We start from the raw sequence: 22,620 nt of genomic DNA, 5'->3' as shown, positions 1-22,620 counted from the left end.
TTATTATGGTTCTAGTAACAGCTTTACTGAAATATAGTTCACATATTGCACAATTCACCCACTTAAAATGTACAATTCAGTGGTTTTTGCTATAGCCACAGAAATGTGCAACCATCACCACAGTCAATTTCACAACATTGCCACTGAGTCTTTATCATATATACATTCCAAGAGTTCTTAATACCTGCACATCTTACACAAAAAGAGTTGGAGTCTTGGTCCTTTCTCTCCCAGAAGTCTGCTGCATTTATGCCAGTCTTCCTGCACTGATACAAGTCCCACGTATCATTTATGTTACATACACACACACACGCACACACACACAGTGTCACCTGCCTGGCCACCACATCACAGAATGATGGTCTTCCAAGGCCAGGCTCAGCTCCAACAGAGGCCAGGAGGCATGAAGCTGTGAGCACAGGGGTTGACAGGAACCCTTAGGTCATTCAGAGGTGAAAGAAGCAGATGGAGAAATCCTGGCTGGGTGGAGGAGACTCTGGTGGGGCCCTAGCCATTAGCGGCTGCAGGTGCCCCTTCCCAGAAGGGTGGGAGCTGCTCTCCTCTGCCCTCCTCCCAGATAGGAAAGCTCTGTGTCCTCACTGCCCCATTCCTGCCCTCCCACCCCACTCCCGAGGCCCACGAATCACGCCGGCCACTAAGCCTGCGCAGCCACACCTTTCAAAGCAGCGGTTACCTTTATGAGAGGACGAGAGACATTTCCAATGTGGGCAAGAGCCCCTTCTCCTCCCCATCCTTTCTTCCCAAGGAATCAATCTTCTTAAATTTTATCCTCCCAGAGACCATCTGGATGAAAACCATTCAGGAAACTCGGCTGGGTACTAAGCTTAGAGCTCTCATCCATCTTGCCCTGTCAGAGCCCAGTATTTTGGCCTTAAAGAATCCTTACAGCTGGGGCCACCATGGGCCTCCTGCACTCAGGGAGCCTCACCTTCCAGACATCTCAGGTCTGCAAACTGCCTTGCAGTCTTCTCCAGCCCTTGCCCTATTGCTAGACCTTTGGTCCTGCTCTGCTGTGTCACCCAATTATAATATTCAGAGAAATAGTGTGATAGAGAAGAATTCACATAGACCCAGGACTGGAACTTTTCTCTGCTGTGTGACCTCTGAGCCTCAGTGTCCTCCTCATCAGTAAAATTATGGTAAAGATCAAATAGATAATGTACTTGAGAATTATTCTTCTCTTCATTTATTCTGCTCGAGCCTGCTTGCTATCCCTTGAATTGTGCCAACCATCTTCCCAACTCAGGGCCTTTGCATTTGTTCCCTATACTTGAAAGCTCTTTCTCTGGATAGCCATACGCATGGCCCACTGCCTGTAGGTCTTTGCTCAAAATGTTATCTTGTCAGGGAGGCCTTCCTTGACTGGACTATCTAAAATAGACACTGCTCCCACCCCACCACATCCACCCCTCTGTGTCCTTTACCCCACTTTAATTTTCTTCAAAGCCCTTAATACTACCTAAGTCATTAGAGAATAAGGTGTTTATTGACTGCCTGTCTTCCTCACTGGAATGGAAGTTCAGTGAAGACAGAAACCATGCATATTTTGTTCTCTGTTTTATCCCCAGTGCTGGGACAATGCCAGGCACACAGAAAGCACTCAACAAATACTTAACCAATGGAAGAATAAATGGTGGATTGCATAAACATATTACACAGTACAGTGACCATCACAGGTGCTCAGTAAATAAGAATTATTATTGCTACTAATTTGGAGATGCTAAGAATGTCCCAAGCAGGGGCTGGATTTCTCAAAATGGGTAGGGACTAAAGAGAAGAACTCAGAAAATTCCCTGGCCTGAGAGGGACCTCAAGCTCCACCCACAGCAAGCCCTTCCCCCTGTGCTCTGGGAGCTTGGTCCTGGGTAGGTAGGGGACTGCAATGACCTGAGGCTGGACACCTCCCACCCACACCTGGATGGGTGCTCAGCTAGCCCCAGCAATAGGGTTAATAAGAGGCTCTTTGTCCCCACAGGGAAGCCAAGCATCAGAAGGGACTGGTCACTAGGACCAAATTTGTGATTGACAACCCCCCCCCCCCCAGGCCAGGTAGGGCATTAGGCCAGGCCCAGCCAGAGGAACCAGAGAAGAGGATCATGAGTCTATCACCCTGAGATGTACCTCCAGAAATCCGGGGCTTCCCAATTCAGAAGAAGCTGGACCCCAGAGTTACAGAGGAAAGAGCAAATCTGCACAGAAAGCCCAGCTCCATTACTTTGTGTGATCTCAGGCAAATCACTTAATCTCTCTGAGCCTCAGTTTCCCCACATGTCAGGTAGAAATAATAATATCCACTTCAAGATGTTGACAAGATGATTATTAAGAATAATAATAGTCAGCATTCACTAGCACTTTGCTTTATGCTGGGGGTGTTACGTTATCTCCTTTGATCCTTAAAACGTCCCTAATGTTAGGAATTTCTATCCCTACTTTACAGAGGAAGAAACTGAGGTTCAGAGAGCTTAGTGACCAGCCCAAAACCACACAGCTAGGAAGAATCAGAGCAAAACTGGACACAAGTCTGCTGATAGTAAAGCCCTGTATTAACTACCATCTACAGGATGCACTTAGGCCCCAGTACCTGGCCAGGCACTAATAGATTCCCAGTCAAGGTGAATTTTCTGTCCTGAGCTTCAGGTCTGGGGGGCAGGTGAGCCCCGCTACAGGGGCTGAAGGTACAGGGAGCCAGGTGGCCCTTATCCACTGAGTTGAGGCTGCAGCAACAGCCCCCACCCCATCCCCGGCCACGCACTAGCAGCCTGGGCTGGCTTCAAGCTTCCAGAGGGTTGCAGGAAGCTCCTTCCCCAACACCTCCCCAGCTGGGATCAGGCTGGGCTCACCCCCGCAGAGGAAGTTCAGCTAGGTCAGACCTGCCCCTTTCCCACAGCCCCAGAGTGACCCTCCACAGCTTTTCCACTCACCTCTGGGCTGAGAATCTCCCAAGGTCCCCCGCCCAGGGCCTGCAGGGTTATGCTGCTGTTGGTGTTGCGCCTTCTATTAGGGGACAGCCTAATTCACGCATGACCCACACCAATAAATCAGGGAGGGGTGGGGGGGGGTGGGGACATTCATAAATCCATATCAAACAGTCCCCAAATTATGACAGATGACATGGCAGTCATAAAATTGCACAAGCAAAACTCACCAAGTCATTAATTTCATGGCCGTAGAAAATAAACAGACACATTTTTTCGCGGCCCTAATAAATTTTTAAAAACTCAAAGAATGGTCCATCTGCTTCGAATAATTTTTAATTTCCTATTCTGTCTCATTCCCATTAGCTATTCCACTGAGATATTTGCTAAATTCTTTCATTTACCTCCTCCCATCTGTATTCAATTACCCTATTCCCAAATAGAGTGAGTTTTTGTTTCTCCTAAGCGCGGGACAAAATACCCCCGCCTGTACCTTAAAGCAAATGTTATGTGTGTTTTATTATCTGTTAGACTGTATGAGTCATTCTAACTCCATTGCCTGTGTGGAAAGGTTTGGAGAGCAATCTGATTTTGATGTTTTTTGGCTTGGGTGGAAAACACCTGCCCGATTCTCAAAGCTAATCTATTAACGTGGTAAATGCTGTAGCAGATGTTCCTGAGTGAGCAAGGGGCCGCACTGGGCTGTGACCAGGCCCAGAGTGTCGGGCACACAGTGGAAATGCTCAGAGATCAGAGGCCAGAAATATCACTGGGGGCCAGAGCTGTCATGAAGTCACATTTTCTGGCTGCCCCCAGGCTCTGGCTGTCAGGAGACTCCTCACTGCCTCCCTGGACTCTTAGCAGCCACTCAAGACAGAAGGACATCTCAAGGTCACCTGGTCTACCCCTCCACACCCCTGTTTTTTACATAAGGGACACTGTGGCCCAGAGAAGAAATAAGCCTTGCCCAAAGCCACACAGCATCCTGAAAAAGGACAACATCCTTTTAGGCTGCAGACCCCAATGTTCGGAAGACCTTACAAGTGAGGTGAGACTCCTTTTGTGGAGCTGAGATACAGAGGGGAGAGCATTCTGTGAGCACACCTTTCCCTACCCCCCCCCCCCACACACACACCAAGTGCCTTCTACCTGGGAAAACAAGATCACTGAGGGACTTTTCAGTCTAAAACTCTTCTATATCTTTCCTCATCCTGGAGGAGTTGGGCCAGGCCTGCAGGAAGTGGGGTGAGGGGTTAAAGCCTTTGCTCCATGGTGGGTTAGTTTCAACACTGTGTACATACCACTGGGAACTGCAAAGCCCTGGAACATGGACTTCCAGGCCAAGCAGCAGATCTGGGGAGGAATCAGGGTCTCCAAAGACACACATTGTAGGAACTATGTTGTTGCTCTCTGGGTGCCCACATGCCCTCATCTCTCATTAAATCCATGCATGCTAGTGGCTTCTTACTATGGGCACCTGAAATACTGCCCAAGAGCTTTCTCTGGCCTGGGATTATGTTCAGTAGAACCTCAGGACAGGCCAGAGGTGCCAGGGACTTGATGGCCCCAAGAGCAAGCCTAAAACAATGATGAATGGGAGTTGGTGTGCAAATATCCCAGCTCCTTCCCCTCTTGGATGGGAGGAAAACAATTCTGAGACATGTTCTAAAGCCATGGTTCTCAACCAGACATGATCTTGCCCCAGGAGACATTTGGCAATGTCTGCAGATATCTTGGTTGGATGGTTGCTATCTGCATCTAGTTGGTAGAGGCCAGGAGGCCACCAAACATCCTATAATGCACAGGACAGCACCCCCCCCCACTCCCCAACCAATAGTAATCCAGTCTAAAATGTCATTAGTGTGGAGGCTGGGAAACCCTATTCTATATCCTCTCCCAGAGGTTCCCAAAGAGATTGAGCCTCAGATGCCCAAATCAATAACCTGCTCATTTAGGCACATTCTCCTGACTTCTTTCCCCTCCCTGGCTCACTTCCCCACTTTCCTTTCAGCACCTCCTAGGACCACCTCTCACATAACTACTTTTACTGAAATCTTCATGTCAAGGTCTGCTTCTTAGGGGACCCAACCTAAGATTATCCATTACTACAGTCATAACAACAACCTTGGAAGATCCTCAAAGGTTTGGGTTCCTGTTTCAGTCACCTACACTCATACCATACACATGAAGTCCAGTGACACCCAAACTGATGTGGGTGATTAAGGACACACATACGTGAGGGCACACCAGCCAGCCTGGCTAGGAGGTTCCTTGGTCCTACTCTAGTGGACCAGCTGATTGGAACTGTGCTCACCCTGAAAAGTGACAGAAGACTTGAGTGCTGATTCAGCAATCCCTACCAGAATCTCAGCTGATTTCTTTATAGAAATGGATGAGCCAATTCTAAAATTCATATGGAATTACAAGTGACCAGGAATAGCCAAAAAAATATTGGAAAAAAAAAGAACAGAGTAGGAGGACTCATACTTCCTGATTTCAAAACTTGCCACAAAGCAACAGTAATCAAGATAGTACAGTACTGAGACAAAGATAGATATATAGATCAATAAACTAGAATTGAGAGTACATAAATACCCATATATCTGTGGCCAACTGACTTTCAATAAGAGTGTCAAGATCATTCAGTGAATAGTCTTTTCAACAAGTGATACCAGGACAACTGGATATCCACATGCAAAAGAATGAAACTGAGGGGCGTCTTGGTGGCTCAGTCAGTTAAGCATCCAACTCTTGATTTTGGCTCAGGTCATGATCTCAACAGTTCATGAGTTCAAGCCCTATATCGGGCTCCATGCTGGCAGTATAGAGCCTGCTTGGTATTCTCTCTCTCCCTCTCTCTCTCTCCCTCTCTCTCCCTCTCTCTCCCTCTCTTTCTCTGCCCCTTCCCTGCTCGCATTCTCACTCTCTGTCTCTGTGTCTCTCTCAAAATAAATAAATAAATAAATAAATAAATAAATAAATAAATAAATAAATAAACAAAGAAATCACTTTAAAAAAAGAATTAAGTTGAATCCTTACCTCACACCATATACAAATATTAACTCAAGATGGATCAAAGATTTAAATTTAAGAGCTAAAACTATAAAACCCCTAGAAGAAAATATAGGGGTAAATCTTCATTATCTTGCATTTGGGAAAGTATTTTTAGATATTACCCCAAAAGCATGAATAGTAAAAGAAAAAGTAGTTAAACTGGACTTCATCAAAACTGCAATTATTTGTGCTTCTAAGAACACCATCAATAAAGTGAAAAGACAACACAGAATGGGAGAAAATGTTTGCAAATTAGTATCTGAAAAGACAACACAGAATGGGAGAAAATGTTTGCAAATTAGTATCTGAAAAGGGACTTATATTGTTAGGTATCTATGAATTTGGAATTACTATTTTCTCCTGATGAATTTAAACCTTACATATTGACCTTTAATACCACTATATCTTCCATAGCCTTTTTTCCTTAAATCTATTTTGTCTGATAGTAATACAATTATGCTAATTTTCTTTTGGTTAGTATTTTTCTGGTTTTCTTTCCCTGTTTTACTTACAATTTTTTAAAAAATCTGTCCTCATGTTTTAGCTGTGTCTCATACAGGCAGAATTTGGCTATTTTTTCTTTTTAAATTTTTTTTAACATTTATTTATTTTTGAAAGATAGAGACAGAGTATGAGCAGGGGAGGGGCAGAGAGAGAGGGAGACAGGGAATTCAAAGCAGGCTACAGGCTCCGAGCTGTCAGTACAGAGCCCAACGCAGGACCGAACTCACAAACCGTGAGATCATGACCTGAGCTGAAGTCAGATGCTTAACCGACTGAGCCACCCAGGCGCCCCTTGGCTATTCTTTTTAAAATCCAGTCTGAGGGACACCTGGGTGGCTCAGTTGGGCAAGCATCTGACTCTTGATTTTGGCTCAGGTCATGATCTCACAGTCGTGAGACTGAGTCCTGCATCAGGCTCCATGCTGAACATGGAGCTTGCTTAAGATTCTCTCTCTCCCTCTCCTTCTGCCACTTGTGCACACACTCTGTCTCTCTCACAAAAAAATAAAATAAAATAACAGGGGGCACCTGGGTGGCTCAGTCAGCTGAGCATCCGACTTTAGCTCAGGTTATGATCTCCAGTTCATGAGTTCAAGCCCCACATTGGGTGCTGTGCTGACAGTTCAGAGCCTGGAGCCTGCTTAGGATTCTGTGTCTCCCTCTCTCTCTCTGCCCCTCCTCTGCTCACACTCTGTCTCTCTCTCAAAAATAAATAAACATTAAAAAATTTTTTAATAAAATAAAATTATCTTTAAAAATAAAAAATAAGAAAAAAATAAGAAAAATAAAAATAAAATCCAATCTGATAGTCCATGCATATTAACTGAAGAGTTAAGTCTATTTATATATATAAAGATTTATGTAATATTACAATTATATTTATTTATAAAGATTTATATATATTTATAAAGATTAAAAATATATTTGACTTTATTTCTATGATCTTTTTGTGTGCGTGCGTGTGTGTGTGTGTGTGTGTGTGTGTGTGTGTGTTTTAATTTGTCCTGCTTCCTAAGGATTTCTTTTCTTCTTTGTTGCAATGTTTTGAATTGACTGAGGTTTTTTTTACTCATCCCAGTTTTTCTCCACCTAGTAGTGTGGAAGATAGGCATTCTACTTCTTCTTTCTTTTTTTTTCAAGATTTTAGTTTTAAGTAATCTCTCCACCCAATGTGGGACTTGAACTTACAACCCCAAGATCAAGAGTCACATTCTCCACTGACTGAGCCAGCCAGCTGCTGGCTTATTTCTTTACTGGTGATTTGGCATTTTGAAATGATTACCTAACTTAACATAATCTAAAGTGAATCAATATTTACCCTTCTCCCAAACAACGAAAAATACTTTAAAAGTTTTAATTCCATTTGTTGAGTCCTGGGCTTTAACTCCTTCTCTTGTTTAACCCCGTAGAATAGACATTGTTTTGGACAATCAGTGTGTTTGTTTAAATTTACCCATATTTTTGGGGCGCCTGGGTGGCGCAGTCGGTTAAGCGTCCGACTTCAGCCAGGTCACGATCTCGCGGTCCGTGAGTTCGAGCCCCGCGTCAGGCTCTGGGCTGATGGCTCGGAGCCTGGAGCCTGTTTCCGATTCTGTGTCTCCCTCTCTCTCTGCCCCTTCCCCGTTCATGCTCTGTCTCTCTCTGTCCCAAAAATAAATAAATAAAAAACGTTGAAAAAAAAATTTACCCATATTTTTATTATTTTCTTAATTCATTGTTTCTTCTTGTAACTCAGACCTTCTTCCTGAGATCATTTTTCTTCTCAAGTTCCTCCTTCAGAAATCCCTCTAATGGAGGGGAGGGATCTGTTATTTACAAATTCTCTCAGTTTTAGTATAAATGAAAATGTCTTCCACCCTTATTCCTATTTTTTGCATTCTTATTGAGATGATTCACATACTATAAAATTGGCCCTTTGAAAGTATACAATTCAACAGTTTTACTATACTTATACAGCCTTACAAACATCATACAATCTAATTCCTGAACATTTCATCACCCAAAACAGTATTTTTTCAATTCTCTTAGTGTATGAGTATATACTTAGGATATACACTTATTCTTAAAAGATATGATACCTTTTTTAAAAAATGTTTATTTATTTATATGGGGTACCTGGGTGGCTCAGCTGGGTGTCAGACTTCGGCTCAGGTCATGATCTCACAGTTTGTGAGTTTTAGCCCTGCATCAGGCTCTGTGCTGACAGCTCAGAGCCTGGAGCCTGCTTCAGATTCTATGTCTCCCTCTCTCTCTCTCTGCCCCTCTCTCGCTCACACTCTGTCTCTCTCTCTCTCTCTCTTTCTCTCTCTCTCTCTCAAAATAAATAAATAAACATTTTTAAATGTTTAATAAATACAAATGTTAATTTATTTTTGAGAGAGAGAAAGAAAATGCAAGCGGTGGAAGGGGCAGAGAGAGAGAATGCCAAGCAGGCTCCATGCTGTCAGTGCAGAGCCCAATATTGGGCTGATGAAACTTGAGATCATGACCTAAGCTGAAATCAAGAGTTGGAGCAACTGAGCCACTCAGGCATTCAAGATAAGTTATCTCTTAAAAATTATTTCAGGAGATGCCTGGGTGGCTCAGTCAGTTGAGCATCTGACTCTTGATTTCAGCTCAGGTCATGATCCCAGGGTCATGGGATCAAGCCCTGTGTTGGGCTCATGCTGTGCATGGAGCCTGCTTAGGATTCTCTCTCCCTCTCCCACTCCCCCACTCATGTTCTCTCTCTCTCTCTCTCTCTCTCTCTCTCTCTCTCTCTCTCTCTCTCAAATAAAATTAAAAATAAAAAAATTATTTCAGTCTTATTGAGGATGAGTCTTGGGATGGTATGACTTTTTTATTTTTTATATATATATTTTTTATTTGTGAGAGAAAGAGGGTACAAGTGAGTGAAGGGCAAAGAAAAGAAGAGAGGGGGAATCCCATGAGGGGCAGGGAGAGAGGGTGAGAGAGAGAAGTGGGGCTCACCCCAAGTGTGGCTCCAGCTCACCCAAAGCGGGGCTTGTGCTCACCCAAGGCAGGGCTCAAGCTCACCCATGTGGGGCTCAAACTCACGAACCATGAGATCATGACCTGAGCTGAAGTTGGATGATTAACTAACTGAGCCACCCAGGTGCCCCAGTATGACTTCTTTAAACCTCTTTAAAGCTACTAGTCTTCTTTCACTGTTACTATTGATACTATTGTAAACTGATCAGCCATTACAGTCTAATTTCTTCTAATTATAGAAGTTGTGAACAATAAAAACTTTTCTGTTATTTTAAAGATCTTCTCCTTGGCATTCCTCAGTTTGACTATCATGTATCTATGTATGGACTTATTTTTATTTATCATGTTTTGGATTCACTGGAATTCTTGAATTTGAAAGTTCCTGTTTTTTTAATATCATGGAAAATTCTCAGCTACTATCTCTTTGAACAGTGCCTCTCTCCCATTACTCCTATAATTGCTTTCCAAAAGTCTGATTAGACATATATTAGAGCTTCTTATTTTGTCTTCCATGTCTCTTCTCCAAATTTTTCATTTTTCTTTCTGTGCTGAATTATGTGTAGTGCTTTCAGACCTGTCTTCCAGTGTACTAATCCTCTCTCCAGCTGTGTCTATTCCATTTATCTGATCCACTGAGTTTCTCATTTCAAATGTGATACACTTACATTTCTAGAACCTCTGTTTTGCAAACATTTCTGGTCATTTTCATAATCCCTTGCTTCTTTTTTGTGTCACAGAAGCTCAGGGTGTGGAGTTGTCAGCTGCCCAGCAATGTAGGTATCCCTGGGGACATAGAAATTTCAGCACTCACTCTCTTCCCTGGGCTCATGTTCCCAATTTGTTCCTGGCATCTCAAAATTCCCTTATTTTATTTTTTTTTAATTTTTTAAATGTTTATTTATTTTTTAAAAGATGGAGAGACAGAGTGTGAGTGGGGAAGGGGCAGAGAGAGAGAGGGAGATACAGAATCCAAAGGAGGCTCCAGGATCTGAGCTGTCAGCACAGAGCCTGATGTAGGGTTTGAACCCATCAGCTGTGAGAAAATGACCTGAGCTGAAGTCTGACACTTACCCAACTGAGCCACCCAGGAGCCCCAAAATTCCATTATTTTCTTAGAGGCTCTTTTGTTAACTGAAGAAAATTTCAAAAACATATTTCTAGCATCATTAAAAATTTTTTAAGCTTATTTATTTATTTCTGAGAGAGACAGAGGGAGTGTGAGTGGGGGAGGGGCAGAGAAAGAGGGAAAATCAAGCAGGCTCTGCCCCATCTACACAGAGCCCAACTTGGGGCTCAATCTCATGAACCGTGAGATCATGACCTGAGCCAAAATCAGGAGTCAGACACCTAACCGACTGAGCCACCCAGGAGCCCCATCATTAGATATTTTGTAGCTGACATAATTGTATGCCTTTAATCATCATCATCTTATAGATTTTTAAATACCTTTGTTCCTTTTCCAACACCCATGTTTTCAGAACATAGCTATTAAGCACCTATTATGTGCCTAGAACTGTGCTGGGGACTGGGAGAATGAGACAGAGATTGTCCCTGCCCTCAGAGTTTCTTATGGTCTGTTGAGAAGCCAAACACTTAACCAGACATCTGCACCCACCCCACCCCCCATTAATCAGTGTGCTCTGATGGGGGAGGCATTCGTAAATAAGACCATGATGAGATACATAAAGTGCAGAAATACTCTAATAATCAAGTTTATCTCTTTGTGTAAATATTCAATACTTATTTAACGGGCTAGCTTAAATAAAAACTCAAGCTCTTTGGGGCTGCTGGATGGCTAAGTTGGTTAAGTGTTCTACTTTGGCTCAAGTCAAGATCTCATGGTTCATGAGTTTGACGCCCACAATGGGTTCTCTACTGTCAGCACAAAGCCCTTTTCCAGATCCTCTGTCTCCCTCTCTCTCTGTCCCTCCCCCACTTGGGTGCTCTCTCTCTCTCCCTCTCTCTCTGTCTCTCTGTCTCTCTCTGTCTCTCTCTCTCTTTCTTTCAAAAATAAATAAACTTTTTTTTTTAAAGCTCTTTTCCTGCATTAGAAGGCATGAAGGAAGCTATTATTATTCAAGCCCATATTGTTACTGGGACATGCATCTTTTGGGGAGAGGATCTAGCCCCACCCCAACCCCAATCTACTTAGAAAATCAATTACTCTAACCATATACCTCTTGGAGGGATGGTCTGGTAAATTTTTCTATCTCCTTGCATTTCTACTGATGTTTCAATTGCTTCCCTAGTCATCCCTTAATTCTGGTGTTCTGAGTAACTACTGCTGTATAACATATCATTCCAAAACAGTGGCTTAAAACAAGTACATGCTATTGGTTGAATTATGTCCCCAACAAAGATATGTTGAAGTCCTAACCCTCAATATTTCAGCATGCGATCTTCTTTGAGAAATAGCATCATTGCACATGTAACTAGTTAAGAGGACATCGTACTGAGATAAGGTGGGTCGCTAATCCAATATAACTGGTGTCCTTATAGAAAGTGGGAAATCTGGACACAGAGACACAGGGAGAACCCAACACAAAGATGGAGGCAGAGATTGGTGTGATGTATCTATAAGCCAAGGAATGCCAAGCTTTGCTTACAATCACCAGAGCTAGGAGAGAGGCATGGAACAGATTCTCCCTCAGAGCACTGGGAACCAATGCTGCCAACACCTTGATTTGGGACTCTAGCCCCCAAAACTGTGAGAGAGTAAATTTCTGGCTTTGTACCTAGTTTGTGGTCATTTGTAACCTAGGCAGCCCTAGCAAATTCATACATGATCCTTTATTCTGAGCATGAATCTAAAGGCTGCCTGGACCCCAGGCCGCTCCCACTCTGGGTCTGTCCTGCATTGGTGGCTGGGGCTGTGCTCGCTCATCTCAAAGGCTCCTCAGGCACATGTCTGACACCTGGGCTGGGAAGACTTGAACAGCTGGGGCTGGATGCATTGGGGCCCCCGGGCATTTCTCTCTCTCCATTTCTCTCACCTGGCAGCCTCGGGGGGATGGACTTCTTACAGGGCAGCTGACAGTTCCCAGAGCAAGTTTCCAAGAGAGAATCTGGGAGAAGCTAGCAGGCCTTTTCTAACCAGCCTTGGAAGTCATAGAGCATCACTTCTGCTATGTTGTATTCATAGAGGCCCCCCTATGTCCAAGCAAGGGGCAAGAACTCTACATCCTGATGAGAGGAGCGTGTAAGTATTCATGGACACGTTTTCAAATCTGCACACCAGCTCGGTCAGGGGACATCTGACCTGAGGGATGGGGGAAGGCTCCCTAGAGACAGTAACGTGCCTGAATTCCTAGGCATGAGGAGTTAGCCAGGGAGCAAGGAGAGGAGCCACTCCCCTCCTCCCCCTGCCCTGAGCCTCCCAGCTGATGCGGGAATCCTGTCCCCTTCCATTCTCACTACAGCCCCCAAGCCCAATGAAACCCTAGGCTCACTCACTCAATTGAGCCAGGCCCTGCACATCCAGACTCTGCCCAGATAACCACCCAAGGCAAAGGTCAGTCCGGGCTCCTCTCTCCCACCAACCAAAGAGGTGGAGGGCAAACTGAGGTCCTTACGTGCCTGACAGAGACCCTTCCTTTTCTGTTCATTTCTGTCCCTCCTTCCCCACTGCTCTGGGGCAGACAGCAGGCCCCTCAGAGAGACTCCCACACATACTATAAGCCCCAAGGTTTGGCATCTCAGCCTTAGGGTCTGGTGCAGCTACTCCCCCCATGTAACCCCTTCTGTGGCTCCCAATTCTCTCCTTGTACTGAGTCTTTACAAATCTGCTCCCTACCCCTCCCCCAGCCCATTCCACTGATAAGGAGATGAAAGCATCTCTGGCTATGTTGTTAGTCTGCCAAGGCCACTTTTCTGTGAAGGGCAACATCCAGGTGTCTCATCACCTGGAAGCGCCTAATCTGGGACAGTGAGGGGGCGGGGGGTGTACACACACACACAGACAAACACACACACACGTGCGCGCACTCCCTTTTTCCCCACCAGGCCTCAGATCTCCGGAGGAGGCTGAACAAAGGTTTGTCCAAGGTCACATCCTCCTCCTCCTCTCCGATCCTGCCTCCACCCTCAGAGCAGCAACCAAGACCATCAGACCAGTGTGTGCAGGGCAGGAGTGCCCATTTGTTGAGTATCTGCTACAGTTCAGCCCTGCGCCCTCTGTCCCTGCCAACCCCCTTACTAGTCTACTCAATCACAGGATGAAGAAGCCGAAGCTGGGTCTGTGCCTGAGCTGAGATTCATTGTCATGTCCGTCTGAACATTGTTCTCTAAAACTAGATCCTTCACTTCTCGCTTCCTCCTACCCTCCTCCTCTTTACCTCTCCCTCTCTCTTCCTCTTCTTCCCTACCTCTGTCCATCTGTCTATCTGTCTCTAAGCTCCTTCTCTCTCTCCTTTGCTGTAATCCCCCACAAGAGTCTAGGGCTGTTTAGAAGCTAGAATTATCTCCAAGATGGATTTGACCTTCTATTCAGTCTTTCGTACCAGAATCTGTGAACAGTGGGCTATCTGCTGCCTCCTTGCCCCCCCCCGCCAAGGGACCTTTCTCAGGTCTTTAAGCTGAGACCCAAGGTGGGTTGGGTGGGGGAAGGAACGACTAAAGACCAGAATGGTAAGGGAGATAGATCATTCCCAGTGGTCAGGCTACAGTAGGACACATACAGCCGAGGAGACAGGAATTAAGTCTTTATCAGTAATCAAAGTTCCTCCCAACCTGAAAGCTCCAGCCCAAAAGAGTGCTACCACTTGAAACCTATGTGACCTCTGTTATGTCACTTAACCTCTCTGAGCTAATAGTAACCCCTAATTTAAAGGACTGTTATAACGATTTAGTGTTGATTTCTTTAGAATGCTTTGGGCTACAAATAACAGAAAAGTCAACCAAGACTTCCTTGAGTGGGGCGCCTGGGTGGCTCAGACAGTTGAGCATCTGACTTCGACTCAGGTCCTGATCTCATGGCTCATAAGTTCGAGCCCTTCATTGGGCTCTGTGCTGACAGCTCAGAGCCTGGAGCCTGCTTCAGATTCTGTGTCTCCCTCTCTCTCTGCCCCTCCTCAACCCCCTCTCAAAAATAAATAAACATTAAACATTTTTTTTTAAAAAAAGACTTCCTTGAGCAATAAAGATAGTTAATTCTTTCAAACACTGAGATCTGAGAGGTAGGTGCTTTCAGGTTTTGTGCAATGATTCAGAAATTCCATCAAAAACAAGTTTCTTTCTACATTTCTGTTCACTGTCCTTACCTTGTTGTTGGCATTTCATACTGCTCCTCATGGTTGAACGTTAGCTGCTGCCACTCCAGACATCATGCACCACATTTAAAAAGTGGGGCGGGAGGGAGGATATTAATAATACAACACCCCTTCAGACAATGGATCCTAGTGCAGATGATCAAGGATCCCACCTTAAAAGATTCTGCCAATCTTTTGGCATGATCTCCCAATGAGAAACTCATTCTCAAGATACTTTTGCATCTTAAAGGTTCAGAGAAAAATGGTGACACCCCAATGGTAGGGCTCCACGCACATGTGAGGCTAGGTAGGGCAGGAGAAGGCTTCTTGGAGTCTCAGGTCATATCATAGACCTTCAGAGCTGGAAGAGACCAGAGATAGTCTCCCCCAACCCCAACCATACAAATGGGGAAACTGAGGCCCAGGGCAGAGAAGTGATTTCCTCATGGTCACACAGCAGAGCCAGGATCAGGAATAAGGATTCCTGGCTCTGATCCCCTCTTAGCATTCTGGGGCAAGTCCTCAGAAAGGAGGGCTTAGACCAGGAAACGCAGGTGTCTTAGGTGGGCTCCCCAGAAGCAGAGCCTGAATCGGGGATCCCTATTCAGATGGTTCACTGGGAGAGGCTCTGAGAAAGGGAGTGAGGGCACGCATAACAGGGGAAGGTAAAAGCTAAGTCTAGCCGCAGCCTGTTCCCACTGAGGGTCCTGGAGCATGATCAGCATCACAGAGTTAGTCCTACCTTGAGGTCTGGGGGCGCCTGTTGTACCACCACATCCGCCAGCCACTGGTCGCAGCCCGCCCAGCTGGTGCAGCCTTCGGGGTGGGGCAGCTCTCCTCCCTCCGGTGAAGGGGCAGCTGTGAGCCACTAGCAGCAACTCTCCGGCAGCTGGGGGAATGCACACACCAGCAGGTTAGAAGCTAAACAAGCAAGTGTCCTCTCAGAGCCCTAAGCCATTCCTGGCAATCCCAGCCACAGAGCACGGTGTACCAGAGAACAGGCCTGTCCCCTCTGCAACGTCAGTTTCCCCGTTCATAAAATGGGCATGCAGGACCAAGGGACTGCCAGACTCCTTTCCAGCTCTTCCTTCCCAGCTTCTTTGATGCTACTTCCTCCTCACCCCAAAGTTCCAACCGGGCAACCCCAGCTCCCAGACTGGCCACTTGCCCGGGCAGTGGAAGGATCAGTGAGAGCAAAGCAGGGTCTCCACTCAATCAGTCTTGAACCCCACGAGGCTGGCAGAGGCAACAGTTTCTTGGCATGTGTACGTCTCCAGCCTGCTGAGCAGGCCTGGGGAGTCAGTATTTCTTGAAATGTAAGTACCGAGACCACACTGGGTTGTCAGTAAATTCATTATCCCATTACGCAGACCTGAATTATTCAGCGCTCTTGAGGCCGCCTCAGGAACGTGCCCGAGCGCAGTCGATGCCGGCATTAGTGGGATGGATGGAGTCAGGCCCAGGGCATGGTTGGTGCCAGGATGATGGATCTGGGCCCAGAGAAGCTGCCGGGCACAAGGGAGTGTCTGACTAGCAGGTCCTGGGCCCTGGGTGTTTCTGGGGCCTAGGAAGTGGATAATGCACACATCCACCACTCCCCTCATCCCCCAGGAAATTGGCAGAGTGTGTTTTTGGAGCCCCATCTGCTCCACAGGGCCCAGGGACAGAAGATCCAGACTTCACCTTTTCCTGGCTGTGTGACCTCCAGGAGGCTGTTTGCCTCTCTGAGTCTCAGTTTCTTTATCTGTAAAATGCAGCTAAATGATGTTCCCAGTATCCATTCTCCCACTTAAGTTTAACTATAGAACTGATTTTTCTCTGAGCATATAACGCTCTAGAATAAAGGTTATTTCTAGACTGAAGTGTGGCCATATGACTAAGTGCTGATCAAAGGAATGTAAGTAGAAGGATCCAGTGAAACTTTCAGGAGGTGTCCTCAAAGGAAAGGGGAGAGTCCTGTTTTGTCTCTTTCGTTTTGCTGAAAACTAGGATGAAGGTGTGATGGCTGGAGCTCACGCAGCCATCTTGCTCAGAGAGGAGAAGCCACATGATGAGGATAGCAGCACAACATAGTACAAGCCTAAGTCCATGTTGGCCCTGGAGCCTCCTTATCACCTCCATCTCTATAAAATAGAGATCAAACTCTCTCTTGCTTAAGTTGCTATTCTTTTGGATTTTTCTGTCACTCCCAGCCAAACCCAACCTACCTTGTTGGGCAAGTCTGAGGGTGAAATGAGACGTTACAGGAAAAGCAGCCACCTCAGTAGGCATTTCCTCTAGGACACTTCAGTGATTAAGAACTGTAAGCCCTGAAACCTTAGGATCAAATCCCAACTCTATCGCTTATAAGCTGTGCAACTTTGGGCAAGTTGCTTAACCTCTCTGTGCTTCAGTTTTCTCATCTGCAAGACAGAGATAAAAATTACACCTTCCCCCTCACAGGGTTAATGTGGACTAAGTGAGTCAATATGAAGTTACAAAAAGTAGCTGACACACAGCAAGTGCTGTATAAGAATCGGCAGTTAGTATCCCATTTTTACCTTTCTAGGGGGATTCCATACATAGCTCAGGGACCTACGTTCCAATAACATCTCCCAAAGCTTCATCTCAGTTTGGTTTTTCCCCTGAAGGTGATTGTGCTCTCAGGGCAACGATGCCAATGGCATTCTGAGTTTCAGCCATGACACCAATAGCTTTGCCTCGAGGGAGAGGACCCCGGTCTGAGCCAGTAGAAGTGGGTGGCAGAGACTGGGCTCCTGGTGTGGACCCCAAAAGAGGGTTTTCTCTCCAGGATGCCTATGAAGTACTCAGGAAGAGAGAAAGAGAAATAAAGACCCCTTACTGGTTATGTATCCTGCACAGATATCCCTTCCTTCTGGGCCTCCGGGGAGTGTATTAAATCAGAGGTCACAGCTCATGTGCCAGCAGGACAGAAGACCAATATGAAATATGAGTGAAATGTGTCAGGTCTGAGGCAGCAGGGAGCAGTGGAGACCAGGACAAGAGCACATGACCCAGGGGGGCAGGCATCACACAGAGCCAGCTAACCTGCCAGGCTGCACAATGGGCCTGCTGCTGTCAAATCTTCCTTTCCTTTTTTTTTTTTTTTTTTTTTTTTTAAGTTTATTTTGAGAGAGACAGAGAAAGAGAGCAAGCAGGGGAGGGGCAGAGAGAGAGGGAGAGTGAGAATCCCAAGCAGGCTCTGCACCATCAGCACAGAGCCCAATGCAGGGCTCACTCGAACCTGTGAACTCTGAGATCATGACCTGAGCTGAAAGCAAGAGTCGGACACTTAACTGATTGTGCCACCCAGACACCAAAATCTTCCTTTTCAAAAGGAATGGAAATCAAATCTGAATTCTTTGTGAAATTTTCCGATCCTTTACTGTTAGCTCCATTCAAACAAACAAAACACTGATAAAGGCAAACAAAATATGTCCCCGGGCCAGCTTCAGGCCACCAGATGTAAAACAAGTGCTGAGAGGTGTGCTATGTGACACAGTCTGAATTCTGGAGTCCCAGGATATATTTCACGGCGTATGTGACGGATCAGCTTGTGCTGAGCCTGGGCGGGCAGCACGGAGGAAAGACAGATGCTGGGAGTTTTCCCTCCCAGGGAAGCAGGTGCCGTGGGCTGGACCGGGGTTCAGGATGGCAGGGAGCGCGGGCAGAGGCTCACGCCTACTACCTCAGGTAACACTCTGGCCCCCAGAGCTTCACGTCCTTCCTCTAAGAAACAGATTAGGGAGTCCAGTTTCGGCCCCCTGGCACAACCCTGGCCCACCTGCCCTGCTGAGGCCCTGCCCAATCCACAGCCTCTGCACCCACAACTTTGGGGACCCCCTCGGGGCCTGTGTTGGCTTGGACTGCTGATCCTGCCTCTTCAGTCTGCCATCCGTAATGGGGTTGCACGCCCACACCCTTCTCCACGTGACTTCTCCACTGAGGGGGTAGACTACACATGTGCCTGTACTCAGCCTGGCCAAGTGACTTGCTGTGGACACTGCAACATCAGCAGCCCTGACTGAGGCAGAGGCTTTAGAACCACTTGGGTGCTTGGCCTCTTGCTCCTGTGCGCTGGTCTCAGAATGATCTGAACCCACCACCTGAATGAAGCACCCCAGCTGACCTGCCGACCCAGGAGAGAAAAGTGCATGGTTATTTTGGAAGCCACTGACACTTGGGACTGTTACACAGCACTTTTGCAGCAGAAGCCTGACTATTATGTTGGGAAGACAGGGGCTTCCCCCACCCATCCCCAGCTCACTGCACAAAATCTCTCGCCCTGTCTGGTCATCGTCACAGAAGTCCCTGTGCCCCTCCCTCCGAGGCAAATACAGAGACTCCCTCTGGAGGGGGAAGTCCCCCAAGTTGTGGGCTGTGAGACCTTGGATGAGCTACTTCCCCTAAGAGTCACCTGTAGGGTGTGGGTGACATGCCTACCTCACCAGGGATTGGGAGGTGTCCATGGGATGCCTCGGGTCTGAGGGGCACAGGGGTGGGAGGAAGTACCCAGGGCTGCTATTTGGACTTGTCAGGAAGGGGAGGAACTTGGCCTGCCTCAAGGGATGGGGCGTCTCCTGTGAGAAAGCTCACCCCTGAGGTAAATGGGGCCTCACTTTTGCAGGGTGTGATTTTGAGTACAGTGGGGAATCTGACACTCTAGCCTGAAGAAAAAGTAAACAGGGTTATCTCAGGACCCACTCCAAACCACTCCTGTGGGAACAGGCCACATTGTTTGTATCAGGAATGCTTTCGAGCTTCCAGTAAAAGAACATGCAACTAATCGTTGCTTTTTTTTAAAACTTTTTTTTTAACATTTATTTATTTTTGAGAGACAGAGAGAAACAGAGCATGAGTGGGGAAGGGGCAGAGAGAGAAGGAGACAGAGAATCTGAAGCAGGTTCCAGGCTCTGAGCTGTCAGCACAGAGCCCAATGTGGGGCTCGAACTCACGAACCGCGAGATCATGACCTGAGCCGAAGTCGGACTCTCAACCGACTGAGCCACCCAGGCGCCCCCGAATCATTGCTTAAATACAAAGGGTTCCACTTCCTTATGTAACAAGGAGTCTGAAGGAAAACAGTTGCTGGTGTTGGTTCAATGGCTAGATAAGGTCTTCAAGGACCAACCATCATTCCTCTTGCCATCTTTACTGTTTGTTTGGGCTTTTTAATCCCGAACATTATTGCCTCACAACCACAAGAGGGCTGCTATGGTTCCAAGCATTTCATTTTTACACAACCCCACTCAAGGTAAGAAGAAGCTAAACAAAAAAAAAAAAAAAAAAAAAAAGGAGGAAAAAGTCCTGAGACGCACCCCTTTATCTCTGGCTGGAAAAGAGCTACAGGTGAGGATGAGACAGCAGGTATCTTCAAAAAAGGACTGGGATGGTCATGCCAGTCTGAGACCCATCACGGTGCACCCCCCAGAGTTGGGCATGCTGCCTGAACAACATGAGCTCCTGCAGGCAACAAAGAAAGACGCAGACAGTAGACTAGGTTGACATTAACAGTGTCTGTTGGAGGTGGAAGAATCTTCCCCACAGAAGAGAGTGTACCAGGCAGGACTCTTAACTGCAAATCTCACAAGCTGCTCTGTGACAAACAGCAGATTTCACTTTGTTGCAAACAACAGAATCCACTTGGCTGCAGATAAACTCCATTGTGTTGCAAACAGCAGACTGGCGGGCCCAGAGAACCGGGCTTGGGTGCTACACAGCCAGGAACTCCACCTCCGGAAGCTCCACCCACTCACTTCCTGGGACTCTTCTAGTTAGAACACAGCTCCCGCCACAGCCCACCTGTGGGAAGGGGCTCCACCAAACCACCCAGCAGAGCGGGAACATCCACGTCTGTCACATTTGCTTGCCAGGGCATCAATCTCCACACAGCCAACGCACGCCGCCCACACTGGCATTCGGGACCCGTGCAGCACCTCTGATAGGTGGAAGCAAGGTCACATGAGAAGTCTGTATGCTTGTCTTCTTTTTGGGAAGGAAGGACCCACAACATAGGCCAGTGTCTCAACGTGGAGAGGTAAGAGCTGCAAGGAGACGCTCTCCACCCGTTCTCGGAAGGGCCCCATGAAGTCTTGGCCATTTGAAGCCTCCTGAGGATCAGCCAAGATGCCCCACAGAAGCAGTGACGCCCAGGAGTCACCATGGCAGCCCTGGCCATCCCGTCAAAAAAGGAGGAAACTGGGGCACCTGGGTGGCTCAGTCAGTTAAGCGTCTGAGTGTGGCTCAGGTCATGATCTCCCCGTTCCCGAGTTCGGGTCCCACGTCAGCCTCTGTGCTGACAGCTTCGAGCCTGGAGCCTGTTTCAGATTCTCTCTGCCCCTCCCCCATTCGTGTCTGTCTCTCTCTCTCAAAAACAAACATTAAAAAAAAATTTTTTTTTTAACATTTAAAAAAACAGGAGGAAAGAAACAGATGACATCATGAGACACACACCAAGGTCATCGGGGATTGTGGCAGACAGAATTTTGCCCCCATGATCTCTATGACCTCCACCATCAGTGCGAATCCTGTGGTTCTTATCTTAAATGGCAAGGGGACTTTGCAGATGTGACTAAGGTTACTAACCAGGTCACGTTAAAATAAGGACATTACCTGAGATTATCTGGGTGGGCCCAACGTAAGCACAGGAGCACTTAAAGGCAGAAGAGAAAGGCAAAGTGATTTGAAGCACCAAAAAGATCCAAGATGTCTTTGCTGGCCTTGACATAGGAGCTGCACGAGAAGGAACTGAAATCCACCAACAACCAGTGGGCTGAGAAAAGAGCCGGGGGGGCCCGGCAGAACCGCAGCCCCAGCAACACTGTGACGTCAGCGTGGCGAGACCCCAAGCAGAGAATGCAGCCATACCTTGACAGCTTCTGCCCTACAGGACTGTGAAATGATAAATGGGGGCTGTTTAAAGCCCGCACGTTTGTGGGTGCTCAGTACACAGCGAGAGAGGTAGAGAAGTATCACCCTCATTGTCTAGCTGAGAAACTCTGAACTCACAGCCACGGAGCTATGGGACCAATGACAGACCCCAAGTCCACCTGATCCTAGAGCCCGTGCTGTCGCTTTCCCACTGGGCCTGTCCAGACAAGGAAGCCGGGGCACAGGAGGCCGTGGCATTGCCAGGTCTGTAGCATCTCAGCACAGAGGAGGCAGGAGCAGGCAGTGGGGCTCCATCGTCCCCACCTCATCTGAGAAGCCCCAGAAGCCCCTAACTCATGGTCTCTCTGATTCCATCCGTTCGGCCTGAAACACCCCTAGAGCCTTGGAGTCCGGGCATTGCCCCCGCCCACACCCCCAAAGTCATAGGTGAACAGGTGCCATCCTCCCTGGGGAGCTTGGCAAACCTCACCCAGATGCGGTCAGACTTCAGGCTGCAAATTTCTGCATGGAGAGGCCTACAGAAGGCAAGACCTGGACAGAGGCTCCAAGGTGCCCCTGGCAGCCCACAGCTACTGGGGAAGAGCCCACTGAGCGTGGGAAGCGGATGGAGAGCCCAAAGGTAGGGAAAGGATTCCTGAGGTGGGGGCAGGGCAGAGGCGTCAGCTGGCCCCACCAGACTCCACCTCCACGTCTCAGCTCCTCTGATACATGCTCCCAGTCGGAGGAAACGGTGGTCCCAGGGGCCAGATCAAACCCAGACATCAAAGATGTATTCAGTTCGGCTGAAGCAATGCTTAAAAAAAAACAAAAGTCTAATCCAAATGCTTAAAATGGTGAGGTTTCACATTACAAGCCAGATTTCAACCCTTCTTGAGAACTCACAAGCTCTGGCCACACTGCATCCATCTTCCCACATGGCGGCATAGGCGGCCAAGTGGCTGCCAGGCCTTTGGACGGGACATGAGCTCTGCAGTGCCCCAGTCCGCACTGCCCCCTAC

The 22,620-nt window shown here is 47.1% G+C and overlaps 1 long non-coding RNA gene across 2 annotated transcripts in view; it reads right to left on the bottom strand.

Annotated features, from left to right (window-relative positions):
- The window catches only part of LOC121036827 (uncharacterized), a 109,721-nt gene that overhangs the window by 85,265 nt on the left and 1,836 nt on the right, over positions 1–22,620 (bottom strand). For both annotated transcript variants that reach the window (XR_005793491.1, XR_005793492.1), the window contains exon 3: positions 15,474–15,620. This is a non-coding gene — a long non-coding RNA (uncharacterized LOC121036827). The remainder of the gene's footprint in view (positions 1–15,473; positions 15,621–22,620) is intronic.

The sequence above is a fragment of the Herpailurus yagouaroundi genome, unplaced genomic scaffold, assembly GCF_014898765.1.
Source record: "Herpailurus yagouaroundi ecotype Mexico unplaced genomic scaffold, PumYag 163, whole genome shotgun sequence".
Classification (NCBI taxonomy): Eukaryota; Metazoa; Chordata; class Mammalia; order Carnivora; family Felidae; genus Herpailurus; species Herpailurus yagouaroundi.
Note: the sequence above shows the minus strand (reverse complement) of the source record. Positions and strands in the feature narration are given on the sequence as shown.